The following is a 27,962-nucleotide window of genomic DNA, read 5'->3' as shown; positions in this document are numbered from 1 at the left end:
GTAGAAGAGGAGCTCATGGTGGTATTTTGCTTAGATGTCTTTCCTTCAGTGTTCCTCCAAATTGCCATCTTGTTCCGCTCCATTCCAAAATGGTCCTATCACGGAAAGTTAATTGCAGTATTTTAAGTAATAATCTATTCATTAAAGACTGGATAATGCATTTGGAATAACGCGAGAAAAACAAGGAATATGAAAGGTGGGGAGCAGGGGCTGGAAAAGGGCTGACTGCTAGTGCTGCAGTTAAAGCTCCTCTGTCCTAGCTTGCTGCTGGGTCTCGGCGTGCATGACGTCACTGCGAGAGGCGGCAGCTGTCAGGCTCTCATCACACTGCCATCGAATACAGCTTTGGATAGCTACCTGCGTCACCTCCTAATACTACCTTTCAAGCTTTCCATTCAAATGCCAGAAACCCGGTGGCCTCGGCTATTTGAGTATTTGCTCTCGGCATAAGCATTCGCTAACTCGCAGGGGTATCGGTTTCAGTTTGAACTCCTCGCCCCTGCCAACACAGCAAGCTACAGCAAACGGAAGCAAACCGACCGAGGGCGATGGCAAGTCCTTCTTCAGCCTGTTTGGAAAGGGAAGAGTCGGAGATCGCCGTTTGATGCCTGTCAGGTACCGTTCGTGCGCGCGCTAAGGGTGATCAAAGGGGGGCCGCCTGATTGGTAGAGAAGGTGGCTGGGAACTCCTATCAGAAAGTTGCTGCTTATTTTTAGATTTAATGCGCCAACAGAAGTCTTCATCGAATTGGGGCAAATAAATGTTATATTATTTTTGTATGTAATATTATGTTATGTTATACGTCTGTCAATCGCAAGGCCGCGTAAGGCATGGCATTTAAAAGAAAAACCTTGTTAGTCTACCCAAGAGCTCACCGATGAAACCACTGCGATATGATCTAGGCAGGAAGGCCTTGGTAGATATCACTAGATTGCGCCCCATATTATATTGGCGACGGATTTGGGTAACCCCTGAACTTGCCCATTATGCCATGGGATTTTTGGACGTAATTAAAAATGATGATTTCCACAAAATAACCTGGTTAAAGGAACTTTGTAAAACTCTGGTGGGAATGGGCATGAAGGGGCTGTGGCAGAACCCCGAGGCAACTCCATTCCCTTCTAAGGTTATCTTAAAAAAAAAATATTGGAAATTGGTTGTGTACCGGAATTGGAACAGTGCTGATCCCTCTACTATGGAGGGTCGTTTTCTGGAATATAAATCTTTTCCCAGTTTAGAGCCATATTGGGATGGTATTAAAAAACCAGGCGATAGGAAGCTCTACTTGCAGCTCAGAGCAGGGTCTCTCCCAAAAAGATCATTAACTGGAAGATGGACTCTAGGTAGTTCCAAAATGTGCCCGGCCTGTAAAGATGATAACGAGACTATTGCTCATCTTCTCTTTGTATGTATAGCCTATAATACCCCAGATGAGTTTGGTTAAAAGCTGTGTGTAGACTGTTAGGCACAAGGGATAGCGGAGTGGCGCTAAGATTAATTTGCACTAGCACTTTACCTGTTATTTCAGTTGCAGTCGCAAAATACCTGGGCTGGGTCTGGGCCATTAGAAAAAAAAATCTGTTAGTAACATGATCTTCCATAGTATACACACGATATTAGAAATCTTAAGATGTATTGAATTCATGCCCAAAGTATATGATAGAGATTTTAGGAACATTTGGAATATATGAACTTTGTGATTGTTTTTTAAATAGTAGTGCTGTCAAATTTCTTTGAATTGTATTTTTACATTTGTTAAATATTGTTAACCGAAATGAATTTATTTTAACAAATGGAGGTTTTAATAATCATGCTTTTATGAGTTTTTTTATCTCGAATAAAGCAAATTTGACTTGACTTGACTTGAAAGAAAAACGTAACTAAGTAATTTCAGATTATCTGTTAATCCTTGCCAGGGCCAACGCGACAATCAGGCAAGGGATGGTCAAATTATGAGGCAGGGTTGAGCAAATTATGTGAATAAAAGTCACATTATGCTGCATAATAAAAGTATTACTTCATTATTTCGTCATCTTTAAACCTGTAACACTGCAAGTGCATTGGTGGTACCTCATTAGTATAAGTTTAATACCCAATATAACAATAAGGAACAGAATGGTGACTAGCCAAGATTTGCAAAAAGCTGTGCGCTGCGCATCAACAAGTGTTGCTGCATTTTTAGTAACTTTTGAACTGTTTGAGCTAGAACAAAATTTTTTAGGTGTTAAAATCTGAAGATTATGCAGCAGATGATGCATTATGTGGCAAATGAGACAAATTGTGATTATGCGAAAGTCGCCATGGCCGCACAATCGCATAATTCCAGTGACCCTGATCATACCCCTTGATATCAATGCTGGGGTGTGTATTTCAGAAGACCAGTTGTTTCAACTAATACTTTTTAATTGATAGCAATCTGTTTAACTCAAATAGGTTGTTTTTTCTTGACATTTTCATTGTTACATTTGTTTTAGTTATTTGTGTATTTTCCGCTTTAGTTGCAATTAATTAGTTTACTCATCCTCTACGATGTAAATGGTTTCTCGTGTACATTCCGTTTTAACTTTTTCTATAAGAACCGGGAAGGGCAATAATAAACAAAAAATTGACATGCTGCTCTGTGGCTGAGAATGACGTTGAGTATGAATTTTCACACTTCAAATTGAGGTCATCAAGTCCAATGCAAACACTAGGTGCAAAAATGTCCTGGTGCAAATAGCATTACTGCTGGATGTTTGTACTACAAGGTTTGCACCTTTTATTTTTTTACATCTACGCAACAAGCATTAGTGTCCATTGTGCTCATGTATTATGTAGGCTTTTTTGCATTTGTTTTGCTTTACAAGTTACTAAAAGATTTTAAATTAAAGAGCGTAATTTGCATTCGACTGTAAAATGCTGCTCCTGAGAAAATAAATCCAAATACAGTGTGTGGCCTCATTAGCTCTGGCTTTGGGCAACTTTAAATGTTTGGAAGTTATGTCATCAACCATTAAGTAATACAGAGAGTGAACTCTTGTTCAGCTCCGTTCAGCCATCGACTTTCATGTATTTTTAATAGCCTCCAATTGATTGGATGGACTGACCATAAAAGCCATGACATATGGTGGATGTTTGCCTTTTACCATGCGTGTTACCATTAGGCTCTGTGATATGGGCAGCAGGTAGTCCCTTTGCTAGACTGCAGATGCAACCTGACATGTAGCTTGTAATTTAGTCAGTGTGTGTTCTTTGATGTATTCATTTGCTGTTGTGATCACATTTTAATTGCTGGTTTATGTTTGTTTTATTAAGGTAGAGCGTGCTGCATAGATAACGTAGCCTGCAGTAACAGCTCTTGGAGGGAGTGCCATGGGGCGGGCGGGGGAGGTGCAGGGTGGGGGGTAGTAAACTCCGGCTCACGGCCGACCCGAATAATGTACATAAATAAAGGAATAAAATGAATTTCATTGCACGTGCTGAAACACTTTTAGTATTTCAGCACGATCAATGAAATTTGTTTTATCTATTTATTTGTTTACATTACTCCGGTTGGTCGTGAGCCGGAGTTTACTACCCCCCACCCCGCCCCGTGGCATTCCCTCCACGAGCCGCTACTGGTAGCCGGTCATAAAAATACAGTGTTATTTACTATTCATCCTTGTTCATTATTTTTTAGGTCTCGCCTACGCAGCACGCATGCGCTGCATAGAAGAGACCCCTTGGAATTGGTTCGAATTTTAGGCCAAAAACGTGCACGCTTTGCATTGCTTTCAATGGCAATGTGTGCAAGTTTGGCGATTCCCTTGCGGGAGTGAGCTTTGGGGACATATGTTTGTAATTAACTTGCAAACATATGGTGCCCCTGCTCGCTCCAGTAAGGGAAAAAGGCCGCACTTCCCCTGCTGCGTTCTCCTCTCCTTGTTCTCGCCTCCTCCACCCCTCCCCCTCTACCCCTCTATATAAACGAGGAACAAATTTGATGCACCAGACCCTTCAAGACAATCACTGCTCCTTTTTATGTCCGCAAACCTTAAATCCCTCAATGCCCCATTTTACCCCCACTCCCCATTCACCACAGATTTGCGCATGCGCTCTGCTGTACAGACCCCCCCGCACGCCAGCGCGCAGGGTGCTGGGCCTTCCAGAGAAGCGACTATTAATAAAACAGGCCTCCATCCATGAACTGGTGTCGATCATAACCTTACCCCGTACTCCCCCCTTCCTACCCCCCCCACGGGCCCCACTCGCAACCTCTATCAAAAGCAGCTTGAGTTTGGGTAGAGTTACAGAGCGCGGAAAATCGAGAAACTGCTCCAACAGAGGAGGAAGAGGAGAAAGGACTGCAAAGGCTGTGCTCAAAGCAGTAGGACACACTGTGGGAACAATGCGTACAACTCCAGGCTGTGAAGCTAAAGGCCAGACTTTACCATCACTCGGCATCCCCTGCTGTGCGTGATCTCACTGCACCCCCTTCTGTGCACAGTGTGTGATGTTCTTACCACAGCACTCGATGTCAGCTGAGTGCGCAGTAATGTTAATTAGCCCGCGAGGCCGGGGTGCTTGCATGTGCGTGTGTAGCCCGCTGAATAACAGGCAGGACACAGAAGGTGCGAGTAACTGGTGTCGGCGCACGGGCGGCTCGGACACCGGTCACGCACGCATACACCCTTTCATTTGGCGTGCTTGCGCAGTGCGGGAAAGTCCATCCTAACCACGTCACCGGGGTTCACAGAACTCACCCGGGATGTGTAAACCCCACAAATAAACTAGCCCAGCAATCATCTCAGGATACAACACGGTGCACTTACTGCACCTCTCCTGTGTGTGGTCTCACTGCACCCCTTGCTGTGGAAGGTGGACTCGCAGCTGCACTAACGGACTCCGACCTGTGCATCTGTGTAATAGCACACCTGGGTTCACACTGCACAACCCCCTGCTGTGCGAAGACTCACTGCTACACTAACAGACTCCGATCCGTGTATTGCACACCTTGGATCGCCATGCACCACTTCCTGCTGTGCATGGGGTCTTTGCTCTTCACATGTCCAGTGATCCATAGATTCCGACACACGGGAATCATTGTGCAGAACCCTCTCCTGAGTTGCCATAAACACACAGTTCTGCCAACTTAAGTCTGTGGGGCACTGCAGCACATACATACCTATTACTGCTTCAAGGTGCAGGGATCACCGACCACACACATAGATCCATAACTTAACATCAATTCTAGTTTAGGCACATCCTCCACCCTGCCTTATGCAGTTCAGCGCAGCACCCCAAAAACGAAATCCCAGCCAAGCCGATAGATCTCACCTTTGGGACTTTATAAGTGTTTAGCCATGCAAAGGTTGATATTGTTGCACCAGGGATACTGTGCAACATAACTAAATACTTATAAGGTCCCAAAAGCGAGACCTATTGGTTATGCTAATGTTTTTTTTACTTGTACGTGATCGTAGCTTTTGGATTTACAGATTTCTTTGTTCAGAAAGTAACGGCATGGGCACATATAGGCTTTCTTAAAGATGCAATGGAAATGCTGGCCTCTGTCAATAGTATGTACTAAGCAATGTTGTACTGTTTATGACTTTCATAATGCAAGTTTCAAATTCTCACTGTTTTTCATATTACTCTTTTGCTAGAGAACAGCTTACTTCTATTGACACAGTCTATTCAGCAATGGGATCCTACTTACAGCTTTCATATTGTTGTAGCCTGAGATGTTCCTACATTATAGGTTGTTTTGTCTAGGATAACTGAGGGCAACAAACTAAACAATTATTACCAAAACACATTCCTTAACAAAAAGCCAGACCTAGGGGGTTTGCCAGTGTTGTTTACTACTATCTAAATTACCCTGTTTGTGGGAATCTCGCCTCTACGGCATCACCAACTGTGAAATATGTCTTTTTTGAAGGGAATACTGAGAAATTATGCTCAATCTGAAGATTCTAAAAGTTCTTTATTGATATTTTCGTACCATCTTAAAGAAGAGGCTGGAGGTGGTAAAATGCATTAGACCCTCGAAACAGAGAGAACGGGATGATACCCTAACCCACCTCCAATCACTGCTGCACAATAATAGACATTAAATAATGTGTTTTTGTTGCTGGCTGTAGGTGAGTTAGGTGACATACAGAAATATGTCATTCTTTTATTAAGCTTGTGTGGCAACTGATTTATTTATTTTCTGCAGAATCCGTATGCGTTAATGAAGACACAATGTCCTCATATTGCTACTGATCTCAAATGTAGACTATTCCTATTCACTTGTTTTTTCTTGCTCCTGCCAAATTACTGTCTTTATCAAAATTCAAAACCATAATAGAGGCTGCTACTTGACATTTGTAGGGTACCTGGGCTTCATTTATGAAAAATTGATATAGGGCAGCGCTGCAAGTCTTCTTGCTGCGCTGATGTACACCAATGTGAAGCTGCAGGAATGCACCATATTAATGCAATCCAATGCATTCCTGTCCTTTCCCACTGCACTGGTGCACAATGTGTTGCTTAGCACCAACGTAGGCACCCTTGCACCATGTGGCAGAGTGCCTCTGTTGCAGGCAGGATTGTTTTTGTGCAGGAAGGTGCCCCTCCAATCCCGAGAGGCTTTTTACTCTTTCTATGTGGGCTGCAGAATGCAACACACATGGAAAAAAATAAAACAAGAAAAAAAGAAATTCTACGTTATGCCTGCTCTGGGGAGGTGTAAGGTTTTGGCGCTGCCCCAGCTTTATGTGAATAAGTAAATCTGGGGTAGCGTCAAAATCCATGGGTGTTGCGTGGGAAAGCCGACCGCAACACCCATGGAACGCCTCCTTTGATGCAGAGTAAGGCAAGGCAGCTACTTGGGCTGCTTTGTCTTATTCCATATCTATGTGTCCATGCAAAGCCACGCAGAGTGGCTTTGTGTCGCCTCCTGGATATGATTTAGAGGCTTACGCCGCCAGAGTGTAAAAAAAAAGTGATGTTCCGGGATCACAAGCCTCTCATAAACAAGCCCCTCTGCCATTAATCACATTATTTATCGCCCTTTGCATACTAACCACAACACCTGCTCATAATAACCGATCAGTAAATAGGGAATATAGTATTTACAAATGGAAAATGTGTAATGATTGGTAATGGGTTAACTTGTATCAGTGAAAACCCTTGTTCTCTTTATCTTATACTTAACATTTTTTTTAAGTATGGTTGTCTTCACTTACACTGACCTCCATTCTTCAGCCCTTTTTAACCTTGTATCCCAAACTACAGTAAATATCGCGTGAAGTCCATTACGCCAGACAAAGTGCAAAGTATGTCTGCTTTTTCCATTAGATTGCACATTTGATGCTGTAACTGATTTCTGATAGCACTCCTGTCCTTGCGCTCAATCCGCGGTTGAGGCAGCAGCTCTCAAAAGGAAGACTAACCTAAGTAGAGAAGTTCTTTACAAAAGTGAAAGATAAGGTGGTTGGAGAGAGCTTTTGATTCAGAAATTGGAAAGGTAAAAAATGATTAGCAAGGACGAAATCACAACAAGAACAAAAAGTGAATATCCTTTTAAAGAAAACGTACTGCACTTGGCTTTACCCCAGCATTTATAGCACTTTCCAGTGATGGCCAGGTGTGATCAGTTCTTTTTTTCAGACTCTACCTCATGTAAAATTAAGTATTTGATCAATGACTGTTCTATATTAATTTAGCCTGGGTATCCCCATTTTGAATAGACTCAAAATGTGGGTTATACTTTGTTAGGAATGGTTTATAAACTCTGCAATAGAGGCTGTTTCAAGGAACTGAAAGGCCTAACGTTCAGATGATGAGAGGGGATGTATGATGTTACAACGCATGCTTTTACCACGCATGCTGTTACAACGCAGGTTTTACTACGCATACCATTACAACACATTACACTTTGGGGTGCTGGATAGTGAGTAGTTTAATTTACTATTCCAACTCCAGTCCCCGTGGACACTAGGGAAGGTGTTGGATAGTAAATTAAACGTATTCTTTATCCTAGAGCGCCCCCCATTGTAATACGTTGTAATGGTATGAGTAGTAAAACCTGCGTTGTAACAGCTCTGCGTGGTAAAAGTTGCGTTGTAAAGGATGTTCCCCGATGAGAGGTGGTGCTACTTGGACAAATGCTCTCTTATACAACAGCATTCACAGTTAACTTCTGAAACGGTCGTTGGCTGTCTATTTCCAAACTTCTAAGGCAAAATGTATTACAAAGTCTTTCAGCAATAACAGTCCTGCCTGTTGGTTCTATACAAGTCTCCTCCAGGCTCCAAATGTAGTATAGAGCAGCCTTGTAAGAGTGAGATATTACTACTGAGGGTGGAGGTCATCAGAGCGGCACCACCTCAGCCGCTGATGGCGTGAGTTGAGGAGGAAGTCTCTAGGAAATGCAGGGGTATTTTTGGATGGAATATTCTAATAGCATAGCTCCCATTCTCTCCACGCTCTGCTGCTAGCAGTACTAACTTTGAGATGGATATTATTGATATCTGTAAATTGAAAACACCACAAGGCAAATCTGTTTGTTATTTGATCTAAATGAACTTCTCATCCTTCACTCACATAACATTTATCTTCGACAGCACAGCTGAGTGGTTTCATGCACCTGCTGCAGTGCTGTATGTGTGATCTGCCTGCGACATTTATATATCCTGTCCGTTCTGCATTGCACCCTTACGAAGCAGTTACAACTAGCTTCATTGTAATAATATATAACATTAAACGCAGCAATATACATTCAAGCTTTTGTGTGTGCTATACAAATGACTTATCTCTAATCCATTGCTCCCTCAGGTATGTTAGACCGCGACTTGTGGGTTACACACAGATCTAGAAAGCAAGGGAACAACCAACTAATGCAGCGAAGTCAATCTGTGTTGGATTTTCATGGTAGATGGGCATGTGCTGGCTTTGGTGTTATTGTCTTGTCTTTTTGTCTGAGTGGATTACTATAGTAGAAAAGGATTTTATCAGGATATATTCTGTGGCGTGCTTTCATTTTATTCCACTCTCCAAACTCCCTTCAGCTCATAGCTGGAGTTTAAAGGCAAGTCTTAGGGCCCGATGTAGGTGGCAAATACCGGTCGGAAACGGCCAAAATCGGCCGTTTCCGACCGGTATTTGGCACTTTGAGATGTAGGGGGCCAGTATTTACCTATTCGGTATATTTACCGAATCGGTAAATTTACAGAATCTGTAAAATACCGAATCGGTATTTTTACCGATTCGGTATCTTCCAGATGTAGGTGGGACTCTTCTGAATCCCACAGGCCTTTCAGATTCTGTATTTTAACACCCAATCCAATTGGGTGTTAAAATACCGAATCCAGGTGTGCATGCACATGTGTGCATGCACACCTATGCCATGTGACAGACAGACATGCCCTTAGGGCATGTCTGTGTGCCACATGGCACACAAGCCAGTATTGGGGGTGCTAGAGGGTGTCAAAGTGACACCCCCTGCACCCTTGCAGAAATCGGTAATTACCGAATCGGTAAATACCGATTCGGTAATGCCTATTGATTCCTATGGGCTTCAATGCCCATAGGAATCAATGGGCATTACCGATTCGGTATTTACCGAATCGGTAAATACCGATTCCTTCCGATTCGGTAATTTTTAAAATAAAATTACCTACATCTGCCCTTCTCTTTTTTACCACTTCTTAAATACCGATTCGGTATGAATCGGTATTTATGAAGTGGTAAAAAAGATTTACCTACATCAGGCCCTAGGTGTACAAAGTAATTCTTTTAGTTCACTGCAGAGTACCCTGGAAAAAACAAATACATGTTAAAAGAGAGTTATCCTAACGATCAAGATGAAATAACGGGACATTTTATTACAGGATTTATGGGGAAGTGGCCGGGTAACATTATGGACAGCTATGTGCTTGTGAAAGTGTTTGAAACATGACATGTCTGAAAAAAAAACACCTTTTCCCTAAATCTATTTTACCTCATTTTATACGATATCAGTCAGCAATCAGAATTTCTTACTCACATTTTATTGTTTCTTAGCAGGCATGAAACTTTCTTTTTAAGTTTAATGACGTTTTACATATTTAAAACCATGAACTTATTAAATGATGCAATAATATAATGCATATAGTAGCCATAAACTATACCCAAAGTATATAACAATATAAATACCGTCAGAAGTTGAACATAAGAAGAAATGTTACACTAGGTGCAAAAATAAAAGCATATTGGAAACAGAAGTAAAATAAAAGGAATCGACAAGAAGAAGAAAAGAAAGAGGGAAAAATCCTATAATTCTATTATTACACCACCACTTTGGGGCTGATTACGAAGGCGGCCGCAAGAGCTTCTGATCACCATCATTTCGGGCAGGTGTCCAACCGACTATGTGTTAGTGGTTCCACCTGCCCGATTACAATGCGACTACCAGCGCTGCCCCATTGCAGGGATTATGGTCAGATCGATGCTCTGATGGCTTTTAGAACCTATCCGATGTGCCGGTCTTTCCCTCCGCCCACTGCAGTCTCACCGACCCAATAGTAATGTGGCGGTAAGACCGCTACGCTGGATGTTGGTGGGACTGCCACAATGTCCTTTCGGTGGACTAAATGTTTGTGGAAAATATGTGCAGGAGTAAGAATAAGTTCCTTAAAATGCTCTAGATTGCCATGTTGTCTTTTCACGCAGGGGCACATTGGAGGATTAAAGAGAAATGTAAGGAATTTACTAAGGTTGTGTAGAGCAGTCAGTGAGAGACTGAGGCTTTACATGAATAAAACAATAACAATATCACGGTATGTCATAAAATAATTGATAGAATGGCTACAAACTGTAAACAACACTGTAAGAAAAGAAATTGAATGTAAGAATAAATATTATACTAGCAGCCTGACTACAAGTCTGCAGAATGCAATAATCCAATAATGCAAGTTTAGTTTTACTCTCAGTGGCGTAGCTAGAGCTTTTGCTACCCTCGGCGATCCTTGAGTATGCTGCCCAGTTTCGGCCGATGCAGGGAAGAACTGGGGTGAGGGGTGGATGCGACAGACAACATCAAATTCTAACAAAGAAAACTTACCTTTGCGCTATACCTGATTATTAGTGGATAGGGTTTATTGGATCCAAACCGGGTGTGGAAGTACCTGACCACATTTTTCCAGAAAAATGTAATATATTGTGGTGGTTAAACGGAAGCAATATTTTCCTCCAATGAGGTGAACAAATATTTTTGTCTCACCTAACACATGCATTAAAACATTTAAATCTCTGTTTCAAACAATATTATATATTGTGTGTAACCATAAAAGATAATCCTCTTTGTAAACCTTGATGTTCAAATTTCTTGAGTTGAGGTTTAAACATTTTGACTACTAGTTTCCTGTTAGGCTACTTAATAATTTTCGATGATTCGTCTTGTAATCATTATCTGTAGCACTTATTGGCTGCTTGACTGATGTTCAAACATGAAACATCAATGTGTAAATGGGTAGACAAACTGGTGCTGGCATAGGTTGTGATTGTTAAACTGTTTTCTGTTGCACTCAGCCTCTCACCCCTGATGAACTAATTGTTCATTAATCTCCTGTAAATATCTCTCCAACGTTTTATTTGTTATAATGTTTCTTGCCTTTGTGTGTGTTTTCTGTGTTAGAATTTTTGTATTTAGGTGCTATATGTCATGAGTTGAGTACCTTAGATACATTTGAAAATTAGTATGAGATACAACGAAAAGTGTTTGAGGATGAAATACCATATCTCAACAACATTTTTATTTTATTGACAACATTTAGATTTTAAAGCAACTCATAATCCCTTGGAAGGCTTGGTGCATTTTAGTACTCTGTTAGAGTGGGTGCATATACCCTTGAATGACTTTGTTTAACATGGTAGTTTAATTGTCATAGATTGTTATCGAGCATGTGTGACAGTGTACCACTTGGTACCCTTTCTTCAGTGGTGAATAAATCAGTTTTTCTCCTTCTTGAAAGAAACCCATTTTGTGGATTCTGTTTACAATCAAGTGTGTAATTTTTGCAAAGCACTAATTGGTTGAAAGAGTGCATCTGCCACTTTGGAAGCTTTTTGTACACCACCATTCTGGGTGTGGTATGCCTGGTTTGCATCCTGGGGAAATTCCCACAACTTTCCATACTGATTGAAGTGCTGGACGCACTTATACCCTATCCACATGGTATTTGCTTGAATCATACCACATTTTCTAGAATCAACCTGTTTCAGGGAGAAGGAGTATGAGGGTGTTTCTACCAACTCAAATGTTACACCGCCATACCCATCACCTTCTACCTACAAAGGTTGTCATGGTTAGAACTGGACGATGTGTAACTATGTCATATGCAGAATGTGGTTCTTTTTTTGTGGTTCCAAGGTAATGCAGTGACAAAGAGTCTACTTCAGCTAGCCTCTAGATCAAACAGCTAGTTGGTGAGAAAGTGGCATGGCAGGATAGGTGGGAAAAATTAGACTTACAGCATTAATTCAGTTCTTACGCCATACCTTTGGAGAAATGGGGGCACAACATTTGTGATTCATACACTACTGATCTATATTGAAAAAGAACAATTGACAGTATATAGATGAGTCCATTCCACCTAACAGAAGGTCGCCTTCGGCGGCATGGTATACAGAGGAGCTTAGACTTCACCGACAACATTGTCGGAATTTAGAAAGACACTGGAGGAAATCCTATTGCCCCAGTGCTAAGCAATCTTACAAAGATGCCTTAACCATATATAAAAAGGCCATCACTACTCAGAAAATGACTTTTTTCTCGACCCAAATAAACAATGCCAGGAATTCGGCCAGAGAACTGTTCTCAGTGGTCAACTCCCTATCTACACCTCCATCGGGTCTCGGAGTAGAACCCTCCCAACTCTTCTGTAACGCACTGTCCACCTTTTTTACTACTAAAGTGGCAGATATCTATGCATCCTTTGGTGGAGATTCAGGAGCTAGATCCACTGCCAGCAATAAGGAACTTCCCCATAATAACCATGACCATCTTTCTTCTTTTGCTGACACCTCTGAAGACCAAATTAGCAGACTCATTTCCATCACCAAGTCTGGATCCCCTCTGGACCCATGCCCTCCCTCAGTGATGGCTAATTTAAGTGAGGTGATTTCCCATCCACTCATGGAAATCTGTAACACTGCCTTTCAAACCGGATGTTATCCAGCCCCGTGGAAGAAGGCAGTGATTAAGCCTCTTCTGAAGAAGCCCTCCCTGGATCCCTCCGCTCCGGTCAGCTGTAGACCAATTGCCTGTCTTCCCTTCCCGGCCAAAATTTGCGAAGCCCTGATGAATATACAGCTCTCAGAGTTCGTCGACACGCACCAACTCTTAGACGAAACGCAGTTTGGCTTTAGGAAGGGACACGGGACGGAGACCACTTTAATAAAAGCTTCTGATGAAATCAGAACCATCATGGATCAGGGAGGAACGGCCATCTTAATTCTTCTGGATCTATCGGCTGCATTTGACACGGTCGACCATGCTATTTTGGTCGACCATGTCACAGCTCTGGGGATTGACGGTTCGGCTAGAGACCTCATTTCATCTTTTCTGACCGACCGCACCCAGACAGTCAAGTTGGGCAATTTCTACTCTCCCGTCTCTGCACTACCATGTGGAGTACCACAGGGCTCCTCGCTAAGTCCCACGTTATTCAACATCTACGTAGCGGACTTAGCGAGGGTAATAAAGGCCTATGGGGTGCGATTAACTTCCTACGCAGACGATACCCAACTGGTGCTGGCGATCCACAAGAACGGCACAGCAGTGGCAGCTAATTTTCAGGAAGCAATGCTTGCTGTCAGTACGTGGATGTCCTCCAACTGCCTAAGGCTCAACTCGGATAAAACCGAGGTTATGACCTTTGGCAACCTCGCCCCAGAATGGTCTTCCATCTGGTGGCCCAAACAACTGGGCTCTCCACCTGTCCCAGTGGTAAAAGCGAGGAACTTGGGAGTCATCTTCGATAGCAAACTAACCTTCAACCTTCATGTTAACAAGGTTGTCTCCTCTGCCTTCTTCACGCTAAAGAAAATAAAGAAATTACTGCCTTATCTCCCCTCCTCTGCCGGGAAGACTTTAGTTACCACTCTGGTATTTTCCAAAATGGATTATGGAAATGCCCTCTTCCTCAACACCCAGAAATCTGTGCTGTCAAAGTTACAGTCGGTACAGAATGCGGCTGCCAGAATTCTTTTAAACATCCCTCGCCGCCAGCCTACTACTCTTGCCATCCGTCAGCTTCACTGGCTCAGAGTAGAGAGCCGTATTAAGTTCAAGGCCCTCTGCATTGCCTATAAGGCAGTGCATGGCACAGGACCCAAATTCCTGACTGAGGCACTCCAGCTGTACACCCCCAAAAGACTGTTGAGATCCGCCAACACTTGCCTTCTTCCTGTACCTCGAACTAGAACGGCAACTTGGGGAGACTGTCGCTTTTTAGTGGCCACACCAAAACTCTGGAACCTTCTTCCACTAAATATCAAAAATGCCCCTAACCTGATGAGCTTCCGGAGGCTCGTAAAGACATGGCTGTTTGACCAGTGAACTCTACTAATATGGTCCTGCTAGCTCACACATGCGCCGGGACACCCTAGGGTATTTGTTAGCGCAATAAAAATTTCAAAAATAAATAAATAAATAAATAAATGAGCCGGAATTTCTCTGTGATCAGAACATACATGTTTTTTAAAATAATAGATATGTAACATGGCAACAATATGCCATATCATAACTGTTGGAAGGGGGTTTATTAGTAGGTGCAGGTAGGTATCTACAACTAGTAATAACACCACATAATTTCAAATAAAGCCCAGTCAAGATCGCAATAAATGAATCCTTGCTCAACCCTTGGTAGCTTGACTGCGAGCAGTCAGGCTTAATCTAGGAGACAGGCATGTAAAGCATTCAAGAAGACCAATACATTAAATAAGACACAACACACAATAAAACTCCAAACACCAATTTATAAAAATAAGAAATATTTTTATGATTAAATAGACACCAACATGACAAAAATCCAATGTAGGAAAACGGAGATATGAATTTTTAAAGTTTTAACACTTCATAGTGCTTAAAAGCCAAAAGCACCAACTTGGGACATCTGGTCGTGCTTGAAACTGTCAAAGCTTCAGGCCTACTGCAATGGAGTGAGCATCAGGTATAATGAGTGGTAGGCCCTGGTCAAGTTTTACTGTCTGACTTCTTAGTCACTTTTTTGGGGATTTTGCTCTTAACGCCGAGCAGGTCTCCTCTTCAGGTTGGCTTGCAGTTTGACGATGGCGGCTTGGCTCAGCGCAATGCCCCGGTCAACTCCCGGAAGTCTTGTTGCGGTGCAAACCTGAATTTCAGGCTGTGTCGCAGTTTGAAGTCAGTGGCTTGACTCTCGACGACCGGTCAGCCAACTTATGGAGCGTTTCCACAAAAGTTCTCCAAATGATTCCAATTTTCTAGATCTTCTCACAGAAGGTCCCTTTGAGCTCTTTAAGGGTTCACAACACCAATCCAAGGTGCCAGAATCTCTGAGTTGCTCCTTGGGAAGTTTGGACTACAAAACCCACACTGCACCTGGCCAAATCCTTAAACGTCCACTGAAAGCTGTCGAGCTGGGTTCCTCTTGGTGGAAAGGATGCAGGTAGAGCTCTTTTAACCTTTCGCTTTTAGGGAGTCCACTCCTCAAACTTTTAGAGTCATGCAAAGTACTTCTTTTGCTGAAGCCCAAAGTGTGCAGCAGGTGCAGTCCTCTTGGTGCAGGCCACAGGTTCAGCAGGGTAGTCCTACTTTTTCTTGTTTCTTCCAGGCTGAGCAGCTCACCTATATTTATCCAGTGTTCTGGGCAGGAAATCAGGGGGCACCCATGACCACTGGGGTGCAGAGTATCATAAAATCCAAAATGGAGAAAATCTCTCCTGGAGCTTCAGGTCTGGGTAACCCATTCTAAAGGTGTGGCTAACTTTCGCTAACACCCCCTTCCAGCCACTCTGCTAAATTAATGACAGGGGCTCCCATCTGGCCGGGGTGCACAAAGAGGGGGTCGGCCTGGTTCCTGTCCTCACTGGCTTTCTCCCTTTGAAGACTAGTTTGGCTATCCAGCTATTTGCTCTGCAGCATCAGATCGTCTCCCACCAGATGTCTCCTTTGTCTCAGCCCAGGTCACTTCACACCTAATCAAGAGTGCTTGGATCAGCCTGTCAAAGGATTGCCAACCAGTAGAGGCTGCTACAGGGATGAATTCAGACACATCAGAAAAGCAAGTTCTATAACTTCTTTTCTGTAATATTTATAATAAATCCAACTTCGGCAAGTTGCTGGATTTTTTGCAACTATCATTTTCATACTTTAAATAATTACTTTAGCACACTCCTGCCAATAGTTAGATTTTATTAAGGTTAATTAAAGCCTTCCCATGTTAACCAATAGAGCTATTACACTACAATGAAGAAAAATGTAATTGGCATTTTTTCTCTCACCTGGACTTATCAAACATATTTTATAGTGTCCCTGCTTACATTAACATGGCAATCTACCCATGGGGCACCTAGGGTAGACCTTAGGGGCAACTTATATGTAAAATAAGATAGTCTTAAACTTTGGAACTACCTTTAATTCCAAAGTTGAATTTTGGCATAGTTTTATTTCAAGAGCAGCCTGCAAGACAGGGCTCACTTTTAAAATTGCATCAGGTACCACAGCAGTGCACAGTTAAGTGGATTAAATCTGCTGGGCTTCTAAACCAACATGCCCTACCTTATTCTAGGGACTTACAGTTAGGTTGTCAGAAGCAATTGTAATTTTATAACAAGACCGGAGGCTAAGATTATTGCAGTCTTCCTTTATTGTGCCACCCACAGCAGCACCTTTAAAAAATTAAGAACTTTAACCTGCTGCTGCCCACATAGATAAGTCTTGTCTGCCGACTCTCTTGTTTGATTTAATAATTAATAATGATTTTATTTTAATATAGTATATGTATATTAAATTAGAGCAATATTAGAATGTTTTGTGATCCTGCATGAATGAGCTTGACCTGTAGTTGCATGCTTTAGAAATGTATTAGCTCTCTCGTCTTTATCTAGACTAGGATTATTTAATTAGATGATCGCTTGTCACAATATTCCATTTCTAGAGAAACGAAAGTGAGGATAGTTCAAGATTTGGAGTAGTTTGTAGGGTTACCGGAGATTTTTACGTGTAAATTTGGTCAGTCTTGTTGAGTGCGGGCATCTCGTAATGGATAGTTTGAAGTATATCTTTGACTTGGAGCGAGTCGCGTTATTCAGGAAAGCCGAGCGATTATGAAATCGGATTTATAAATATACGTATAGTTTTGGAAACATTAAAAAAAAAAAATAAGCAAGGTCTTAACATTGCTATGCGTGAGCTGTTAGCAGACGTCATAGAGTGAGTCATCTGCACGAGTTCATGGATGTGTGGTGAACGCGCTAATTAGTATAGGGATGACGCTGACGCACATGCTCACGTTGAGCTTGCGTGCACCAGCGCTCGAGTCAGTCTCTTGTTGTACGAGTGCTTGAGTCAGTTTCTCGTTGTATGATACTGACAAGACTTTTACTGCCTGGTTTTTAGGGTCGCAAATTGAAGAAAAACAGGTTATTTATTTTTGGAGGTAGATTTGATGCGTTACTTCTTCTGACAGTGAACGTTTTAGAGTTAGGGTATATTTGGATATTTAGAAACTTGTTTTTTACATGTGAATAATTTTTTTAAAGAAAGAACTTGATAATACAGGGTTGGTTTGGTTAAGCAAAGGTATATATATATATATTTTAAATGATGTCAGAAACAAATGTGAGTGAAATGAGTATTGAGAATAAAATGAGTGAAATGCTTAATAATATTCGCATCAGACTTGGACAGGAAGATGGATAAGAAATGTGAAGATTTTATTCAGAATAAAGGTAGCTCTTCGCAAGTTGAACGTTTCTGGTCTGCTGGTGAGGGGCCTGAGCAGGTAGCAACCAAGGAAGGAAAAGCAAGTAGAAAAAGGAAGAATTTAGATGATACAGGTTACAAGAGTAAGAGAACAAAGCCTGCGCATACAGACAGAGGTCTTCGTAAACATGCGGAAAAAGGTAGTGTTGAGGACACAAATGGGGACCTTGGAAGAGGTAAACTAACCACAAAATATAAAAATAAAAATAGTAGAAAACATACTACTATACTCTGTGACGAGTCATCTGGAAGTGCAGAAATGGAGATGAGTTGCTCTTCAGAATTTCATTCAGAGGTAGAAATAGTGGAGAAAGGTAAGGGTCTGGGGACAATGTTATCTGCAAAGGTGGAGAGCCTTTGTGGGGTCATGGACCCTCTTGGAGAGTCTTTGTTTGACCCATTGATGTTAAAACATCCTATTTCACCTGAATGGAGCCCAGCTCCACACATGGCATAGTATGTGGAACTATGGTTAAGAAAACAAATTCCAAAGGATGTAAGATTAAGATTTCGGTCTGACTGTCCACAACCTAATTTGGCTAAATAAATAGGAATTACACCAGATCTACATGCTAAGATAATAGCATTTATAGGGAAAGGAGGTAAAGATCCTAGGAAGGGTTTGGACAAAGGTTTAAGAATGTGTCAAGACAGGCTCCTGGATTTAACAGGTCCTCTCATAAATTCTTTTGATATGCCAAAGAGGCTTATGTGGGGAAGAGAGACCTGTATGTGGAAGAACTCAGAAAATGGATTCAAAGAGCTGTTTGTTTGCTAGGCAATGCAAACACAGCCTTCTCGGCGGAGAGAAGGAAAAGTATCCTTCTCAAGATTGATCTGAAATTGGCTGAATTACCCAATAACGAAGGTGACTTGGAGGCCAATGGAATGTTGTTTGACGAAGCATTTATAAAAGATCTGTCTAAATATGTGGGGGCTTTCAGCTCATTACAGAAGTCGCAACGAGAAATTAAGAAGGTCTTTAACCGTCATGTTTTTTGAGGAGCCGGGCGAAATAGAGGTAGTTTCCCCAGCTGTGGACAAGGAATTACAAGGGCCTCACTTTTAAGAGGGTTTGGAGGTTACCAGTACTAGACACAAGGTGGTTGTCAACCGGTAAACCTTTACCCTCAAAGGCAGAGAGCAAACTTGAGAGGGAGTAGAAGGTCAAGAGGCTCAGGTAAGTCTAGACCCTTTTGTTATCCATGTAAAGTTGGGCGTAAGACTTGCTCAATTTTATCACAATTGGGGTGCGATATCAAAGGACCCGTGGGTTTTTCAGAGGGCTATGGAGTATCACATAGACTTCATTTAAGAACCGTTTTAACATCAATGCCCGGTTATGATAAGATTAAATTCAAGGGTAACAGAACTAGTGGATGCAGAAGTACAGAAGTTAATAAGAAAAGGTATGATTGTGGAGGAATTAGATCATACTGTGGGGTTTGTAAGCAATATTTTTGTAGAGGAGAAAAGGGAAAAGGTATAAGACCAGTCATAAATTTGAAGAAATTAAACGATTGGGTGGAATACCATCATTTCAAGATGGAAAGTATGCATATGCTAAGAGATGTGTTACAACTAGGAGACTGGATGACTCGTCTAGACTTGAAAGATGCTTATTTAATAATACCAATTTGCAAAGAAAAATGGAGATTTCTAAGGTGCAGTTGGGGAGGAAGGTTGTGGAAGTTTGTTTGTCTCCCCTTCGGGTTATCCTCGGCCCGTGGTGTTTCACCAAAATGCTCCGTCCAGTTGTCACTTTTTTGAGAGAGAGAGAGGAATTTGTGTGATAATATATTTAGACGATATTTTGTTAATGGATAATGGATCAAGAGAAATTGAGAGTGGAAGATCATACGAAGTTGGCAATAGATCTTTTGGAGACTCTTGGGTTTGTAGAGAACAGGGAAAAATCATGTTTAATTCCAAGTCAAGAGACACAGTTCTTAGGGTTCTTGATAACTACGAATCAAAGACAACTGAGATTACCTATGGAAAAAATAAAGAGAATAAGGAAGGAAATATGAAGAATTCTGTTGTTGGATGTGATTTCTTTGAGAATGCTAGCAAGGATTATAGGGTTGTTTTTCTCAACTATTCAAGCTATTTTTCCCAGACCATTGAATTATCGTGCTCTTCAAAGGTTGAAGAGCAGTCACTTAAGGCGTGGTTTCAAGTATTCAGTGGAAATGACTCTTTCAGAGGAAGCAAAGTTAGAACTTCTTTAGTGGCTAAAAAATATGGAGGCATGGAATGGGAAAGCAATTTTCGGAGTAAATCCGGAAATGATTATAGTGTCGGATGTGAGTTTAACTGGCTGGGGAGCTCATTGTGGTGCAACATCTATAGGAGGAATTTGGACTTTGGAAGAAAGGGAAATGCATATATATTGCCTGGAATTGCTTGCAGGGTCTTTGCAATAAAGAGCTTTACAAAGGACAAAGCATGGTGCTCGGTCCTGTTGAGAATGGTCAATGAAACAGCAGTGAGGTATGTGAACAATTTAGGGGGTCCAAGATCAAAGGATCTGGCGGACCTAGCAAGAGTTTTTGGGGATTATTGTTTGGCTCAGAATATTCTGGTTCAGGCGGAACATATCCCAGGTCTGAGAAATGTGGAAGCAGATTGGTAATCGAGGAATTAGAGTGATTCTAGTTATTGGGGTCTCCACAGGCCAGGAATGGAATTGATGGAAATTTGGGGTCCTTGTTATGAGGACCTGTTTGCGAACAGGAGGAATACCCAGTTGGGGAGATTTTTCAGTTGACGTCCGGATCCGGAATTAAAGGGGATAGATGCTTTCAGGCAGGATTGGAGGGGGTCTTCATCCTTATGCTTTCCCTCCTTTTGTCATGATAACACAGGTGACGTTGATGGTTAGGAAATTAAAGGAAACAGTTGTGTTGGTAGCTCCTCTTTGGAAATCTCAGGTCTGGTACCCAATCCTTTTAGAAATGTCAATAGATTTTCAATTTTTGCTTCCATCGTATCAAGACATTTTGATGGGTCCTTTGTGGGAACATCACAAATTGGTGCTAGCAGACCAGTTAAAACTGATGGCATTGAGAATTTCAAGTGAGTCTGGCATGGAGAATTTCAAGTGAGTCTGGGAAGTGCCTGGACTTTCTGAAGACACTTATAACCTTATTAGAGAATCTGGGGCTCCAGGAACAAGGAAAATGTATAGACTGGCATGGGAAAAATGGTTTCGCTGGTGTGTAGAGAGGGATTTTGATCCAGTTTCAGTTGATGTAGTTGAAATAGTAAATTATTTAGCAAATTTGTTTGGCTCTGGTTTAGTTTACCGTACTATCAATCTACATAGATCAGCCAGTGCTGCTGGCCATGAACTGGTTAAAGGAATATCTGTGGGACAGAATGTTTTGGTGAAAAGATTGATGAGAAGTGTGAGAGTTTCTAAGACTCCTGTGGGACGTTTCTAAAAGCTTATCATATTTGGAGAATTTAGGAAACAACAGTGCTTTGGATTTGAGGGTTTTGATTGGTAATTTGACCATGTTGTTGTGTTTACTGTCTTTTAGAAAGAGTTTCAGATATGAAAGCTTTGTTTATCTGTGCTAGGATGTTTAACTCAGGGGGGGCTTGTTTCTACCAGTGCAAAAGAACGAAAACCAATTCAGAAACAATTTTCTATCCTTATTTTGCTGAGCATGAATGTTTATGCGTTGTTTGAAGGAGTATGAAAGAAGAACTATTGGTATTCGTTTTTCTAATGAGAAGCAACTTTTAATATCTTATAGTAAACAGCACAGGGCTGTAGCCAGTCCAACTTTTGCAAGCCGGGTGAAAGAAGTGATGAAAAATGCTGGAGTTGATGTGAGCAGGTTTGGTGCACATTCAGGGAGAGGTGTATCTGCTTCCAAATCTTTTATGCTGGGTGGGGCATTGCATGATATTTTGAGATGTGCTGATTGGTCTAATGACTCTGTTTTTTGGAAGTTTTATTTTAAACCTGTGATTAATGCAGCTTCATATTTGTTAGAGAAGCTTTAAACTTGCAGTAATCTTAGCCTCCGGTCTTATCATAAAATGCAGATTTTCATCAGCTTTGCTGGACAGAAAATCTGGATTTTATTAAAGACACAGAGGCTAATATTATCCCTCCCTTCACCCTACCCTGATTATTAACTGTTGTTTGTTCTTTTGCAGGACGTGGTCAACAATGAGACATGAAGATGGTCTCTTGTTTAAAGTGGATAACAATTCGCATGGATTCAAGCTGTTATTTTATGGACTTATGTTTGTGTTTTGTTGCAGTGTACAAAAAAGAAGGAAGAAGGCTGGTGGTTCTGGTCCTTTGTTGATTCTTAGAACTTTGGTTAATGTTCTTAATTCTTTAAAGGTGCTGCTGTGGGTGGCGCAATAAAGGAAGATTGCAATAATATTAGCCCCGTGTCTTTAATAAAATCCAGATTTTCTGTCCATCAAAGCTACATTATATCTAAATACCATAAACCTTTACAAAGAGCACATGCCCTGGGTCTGGTTAGTTGAACTCAGGGCACCATCAGAGTAAAAAAAGCAGCATCTTGTAGTCCAAATGGGGCAAAAATTAGGGAGAGACTGCAAAAGCACATGGTTTCTAACAATCACAATTTGTTTTTCTGTATGTTACTGTTTCACCATTTCAAAGTGCCACCTAACCATTACCCAATTTAATGATACTCAGTTTTTCGGCAGTAGAAGGGTGAGGGGTGAGTAGGGCTGACTTGGATTTGAACTTGTGAATTGAAAGTTGCTACAGGTGTCTTTAATGACTGCTTAAGTCAACCGAACCATTGTGTTGGCATGCGATGGATACAACTGCTTGTTTTTTTCAGAACAATCCTGTAACTAGGGCTGAGACTAAACAAGCGTTGACTTTCGTAAGAACCACGCCCAAAAGGAATTGCACACATTTAGCACAGTAAAGAACTAAATACCACTTCTTTCAATTTAATTCTTGGCGAGCCGTGGGCCAGCTTTCTGCCAAATGAAAATATTCAGCCATCTGCTCCTCCATGAAGCATACCTTTGAACAACCAAGCTCTTAAACGGATTTTCTAAACATTTATTAAATGACAGGAAACACTAGTTTCACGAGATCTTCACAGGCACCTGCAGAACAAAATCTTGAATTACATCCAAACAAACAAAATCTTTATTCCAGAGTGCAGCTAAGCAATTTGATACCACGGAACCTGCACGTAGGAAAGGAACTGCAGATTCCCTGTAATATAGTAACAAATCAAGCCCCTTTTTACAGAACAGCAGCCGGGACAACAAACAGGAAGCCTTGCCAAAGGTACAAAGAGTAAAACAAGCAGATTGTGTTTTACTGGATATGAAGTATAACGCATATTATATAAAACTCTGTAACCTATGCCCCTATATGGTAAAATGTTCAATGAATGTAAGCCCATTCAAACTGGCAACGTGCAACATGGATAGGTACCAAGAGCAGAAAGAACTGCGCCCTGAACATGAACGACGACTGAAATACAAGAGTCTTGTGGGGATGAATATGCAATGTTCATGTCCTTGGAGTACTGTCCAGGCCATCATTCACTAAAAATCGAAATTCTCCAAGGGGTGATAGGGGGAGGTCAGAAGATAGCTGCTTAACTATAATTTGCCACCAGTACTTACCTCATTGAACATTACAATGTGCATGCAAGCATTACAATGTTTACTTCTACTCAGGACAAACTCTTGATTCACTGATTCATTACGGTTAGTCATTAGGGGCAAATATAAGAACACTTTGAACATCATTATGTTTAGCCTCAAATGTCACTGTGCTGAATTATGATGACTTAACATGAGTCCATTCACATGTACTGACACAGGTGTAAAGATGCGTGTGATCAAAGCAACACCAGATTCTGTGGCTGATTATCATAAATAAGTTGGCTCCCACTTCCTGGATGGATAATTGATTTATTAATTCTGTTTTTATATAGCGCAATCATGACCCTCAGGCAAAGTGCCTCAAATGGAAGGGAAGCATGAGCCTACACATCAGACCATTTCAGAGGGAAACCAAGTTTAACAGAATATCAGAAGTGCTTAAACAAGTTGAGGGAGCATACATGAACACAGAGAGACAATTATTAATGTGTGTCATTGTGTGTCTTGTGGATGCTTCTTTGGTTTAGTTTTGATCACAATATAATAAGACTCAGTATTTACATCAGTAAGTAGCGATTTCAAGATGTTGGGGATGTTGCTAAAAAAGGTGTATTTTAGTATGGAAATGTCTTTGCTGTCATATCCGCAGAAATCATAAGTGCATAAACAACTAAATGCTATGCATTGGAGCACAAAGTAATCCTAAAACCATGGAGCTAGATGTTAGGCATTGGAACAGAAAGTAGCATTAACCACTATGTCGAGCGAGTGGACCCAATTAATAAAGGTATGGAGGTTCGACCTTGCGTTCCAAACCCATTCCAACTCACACTATGCTTGAACATAGCTTCATAAGTGTATGCCACAATAAATCATCATATATATTTTAAAGGGATGTTCAGAGTGCAATGTTCAACCTACCCAACGAAGTATCCTATTAAAAAATTATGAGTCAAGCGTTTGGTATGGGAACACAAAGGCACAGTGGGAAGGTTTGCAATTGTGGCACATGAATGTAGTGCTTTGGGATGATTAAAAAAATCCCAGAGGTGGCTCACGCAAGATCTTGAATTTCATCTGCTATTTTGAGTGGCTGAATACAAATAAGCTGCACAATGCAACCATGCCTTATTGGGAAATCATGGTTCCAGATAGAGAGTACTTACCTGGTCCACGCCAAGCAACATTCTGTAACAATGTTTTAACAATGCTTGAACAAACCTTTAAGAAATTTGAGAAACCAAATTTCATGAAAGGTTCAGAAGGAAGCAAAAACAATATCTTAATTAGAGAAGTAATCCAGCAAAGGGACTACGCTCTAGAGAGTGAAGGAGACTTTAATGAAAGTGAGCGAGCATTGAATTATCAGGTAACGCCTAAACGACGCAGATGTGCATTAAGGAACATATGAAAGATACTAGAACTTAAGCAAATGTGTGGTGCCATAACTTGCTAATCACATATATTACTTGAACAGGTATGATAGTATACAAGAAGACTCATACCACACCAAGAGTAATGATGAAGTTCAACCAGGAGATAGAGAATCTACTGATCATGAGGACAACTCGAGAAACCAGCTCTCTTTCTCTCTCCCTCCCTCTTTCTCTCTCTCTCTTTCTCTCTCTCTAGCTCTCTCTGTCCTCAACCCCTTTCCCCTTGCGTGTAAACTCAGAGAAGAAGTTAATTAATTCTAGGATGTGCAGACGAGGGTGAAGAAGGCATTTAATTGATCCTTCTGTGCAATTGTTCAGGTTAGTAAGTACAAAGAACACGTTTTGTGACATTTGCACTTTGGAGACACAGAGTGGCCTTCCGTATGAGGTTTTTGGTTCCATCACAAGATAAAGTAGCATGCTCCTTTGCATGTTCACTCAAGTTCAAAAACGTCTACCGATTGAGACTGATAAGATCGCTGAGATTTAGCTGGTAACCAGGACCTCTGGCCCTGTGATCACACTCTTGCCACATAAGTCTGAAATGGTCAAAATAAGGCCAAAGTGCTACAGCAGCACTGCAGACCAGTAATAAGGATTGCTGGTGGGAGCCTCACAGGTGTTCAGACTCCACTAATACATTGCCTGAACACTGCTTTGTAGCCACCCTCATTTGCCATTCCATCTTTCCTCATCTACCACAACCTTTTTGTATTGCACTGATTTGGAGGCCCCCCTGGAGGGGAGGTCACTTCAGACCTGACTACTAGATTGACTTATCCTCTGCTTAATCCATGAACAGCATATCAATTTTGCCTATGAACCTAGTACAGCCTATGAACTTTGGGCTGTGGCTTGAGCCTCATATTTAAACTGTCCTTTCTGCTTGTATTCATGCTTAGAAGTCAGGCATGCTGGTGCTTCTGCCCTCTGTTTCTGCACCGGTCTTGCTGGAGTTGCGGGGCTCATTATGGATTACATCACCTTAGGTAGATGGTGAATGCTTCCTGCGAGCAGTGGGCGTGTATTAGCTCCCAAGGTTAGGTGGCAGATGCTAGCATGTGTGAGGTGGGGTAGTGTGCCCTGATGAAGCTTCGATGCTGAATCTCAGGTGTGGTGCAGCGGCCAGGGTGGCTGACTCCAGTACACAGGGGCTCTTGGTTCGATAGCTGGCAGCAGGTTAGCCTAGCACCTTGCGACTCTGGGCAATAGCTCGCTTAATCTTCCCGACGGTCCCCAGCCCTGGGACACCTCACCTGAGGTAGCTGCACGCTTTACAAATGCTGGTATTTGCCAAGGAGTCGCATTAGAAATCAGGCTCGCCCAGCGTAAGCATCTGGGACTCTGCTATTTCATAATTTCTTTAACTCTGTCGGTCTACACTCTACCACAACAAGGAAAAGGGGAGGAGGTCTATGCTTTTTTTTAAGTGGCAGAGATAAATGATAAGTTCTTCCCTGACTTTTTTTTACTTTTACTTGGGACAACAGTCATGGGTATGGATAGTAGATTCTCACGGCCAAAACTTGTCTTAAGACACTAGACAAACGTCTTGAAAGCTGAGCACAAGTTGCATGTCATACTGTTCCTTTAGCTGCACATATTTGAATTTTGGTATTCAGAATCATCCCAAGGTACATGGCCCATCATTAAAAACTCCAAAAAGTGATAATTGATTACTTCTTAAGTAACTCAGCAAAAGTGGGCCGTCCATCTTCGTTGACAGAATAGCTCATTGCCGGTCATCTAACTCTCTTACACTTATCACTTCCAGTACCAACAATAAGATCTATGGAAGCTAAAATAAGATCCGATGGTAGATTCACTCTCATCCTGTTATGCTCCAATGATGTCATGAACACCAGACAAAAAATCCCCCTGTTAATGACCCAGTAGTAACTCATATTAACTCAGCAGTAGGAGTGGAAAGCCTTTTTAGGTATTCTCTTCTATGCCTCATAAGGATTCCAAATCACTCTTTTTCTGATTCCAATATGCTATCTAATCACTGACCAAATCATCACCAAGATTTCTTTCAATGCACTGTTCCTGATATTCCCCTTTCACAATTTATCAATAACAAATATTCTATCTCGTAGGATACTTTCATCGCTCCAGCTTAGAAATTGACAAAGGGACTTATGAGTTTTGTAGCCGTCCTGTTGGCCCACCACTGCCGTACCGACAGGAGGACCAGCAACCCCATGTGCACTCACCAGGCCAGATTAGGAGTGTAATCCAGGGCGGGCGGGCAGTGCTGTTGCAGTTTTACAGCGGCAACTGTGTAAGGCTCTCAGGATTCTTGGATAGGATAGACAACTCTAAGGAACACTTATCCCACAACATTGTTATGCCTGGAGCATTGTATTACCTGACCTTCATACAAAACACTGAAGTCTTCACTTTGAAAGTGCTCGGAAAATAAGTAGGTTGCCAAAATGATATCTTTAAATCCTTAAAGATGCCGGTGTCAACACAAAAGGGAAATCATGCGAAGGAATCACTCAAAACGACACCTACCATCCTGCTGCAGAGGTGAACCAGGTTGTATCTACTAGACTCTCCCTCTATAAAACTACCCAAGTGAGGAGACCCATAATCACTAGCATTACTCACACTAGGATCAAACCATCTACTAACTTTGACAAACACAGAGTGTACTAACTTAGATATCTACATTGCATAAGTGGTAAATGGATTTTACAGCCCCTCATTTCTGAATCTGAACCCCCTTGTTACAAGACCTAATAAGGTGAATTACCAAAAACAAACATAGCTTAAAACCTCAAAAATGTTCCCTATCTTTAATAATCTCTCATCAAGTACAGTGGGTAAAAAGGAACAGCATAAGGGGGTAAAGTGAAAAGCCAAGAAGAAGGGTGTAAGATCACCCGCAAGGGACAGAGAAAGATTATATTCAAAATATCAACTTCTTTTACCCA

General features: G+C 41.6%; 1 protein-coding gene across 1 annotated transcript in view; it reads left to right on the top strand.

Annotated features, from left to right (window-relative positions):
• Positions 1 to 403: 403 nt before the first annotated feature.
• MMD (monocyte to macrophage differentiation associated) overlaps positions 404 to 27,962 on the top strand; it is a 534,703-nt gene continuing 507,144 nt past the window's right edge. The window contains exon 1 of the mRNA XM_086930869.1: positions 404 to 615. The gene's annotated coding sequence lies outside the window, so the exon portion shown is untranslated. The remainder of the gene's footprint in view (positions 616 to 27,962) is intronic.

This window comes from Lissotriton vulgaris, chromosome 7 (genome assembly GCF_964263255.1).
Source record: "Lissotriton vulgaris chromosome 7, aLisVul1.2, whole genome shotgun sequence".
NCBI classification, from domain to species: Eukaryota; Metazoa; Chordata; class Amphibia; order Caudata; family Salamandridae; genus Lissotriton; species Lissotriton vulgaris.
The sequence above is the reverse complement of the archived record's forward strand: the minus strand, read 5'-3'. Positions and strand labels throughout refer to the sequence as shown.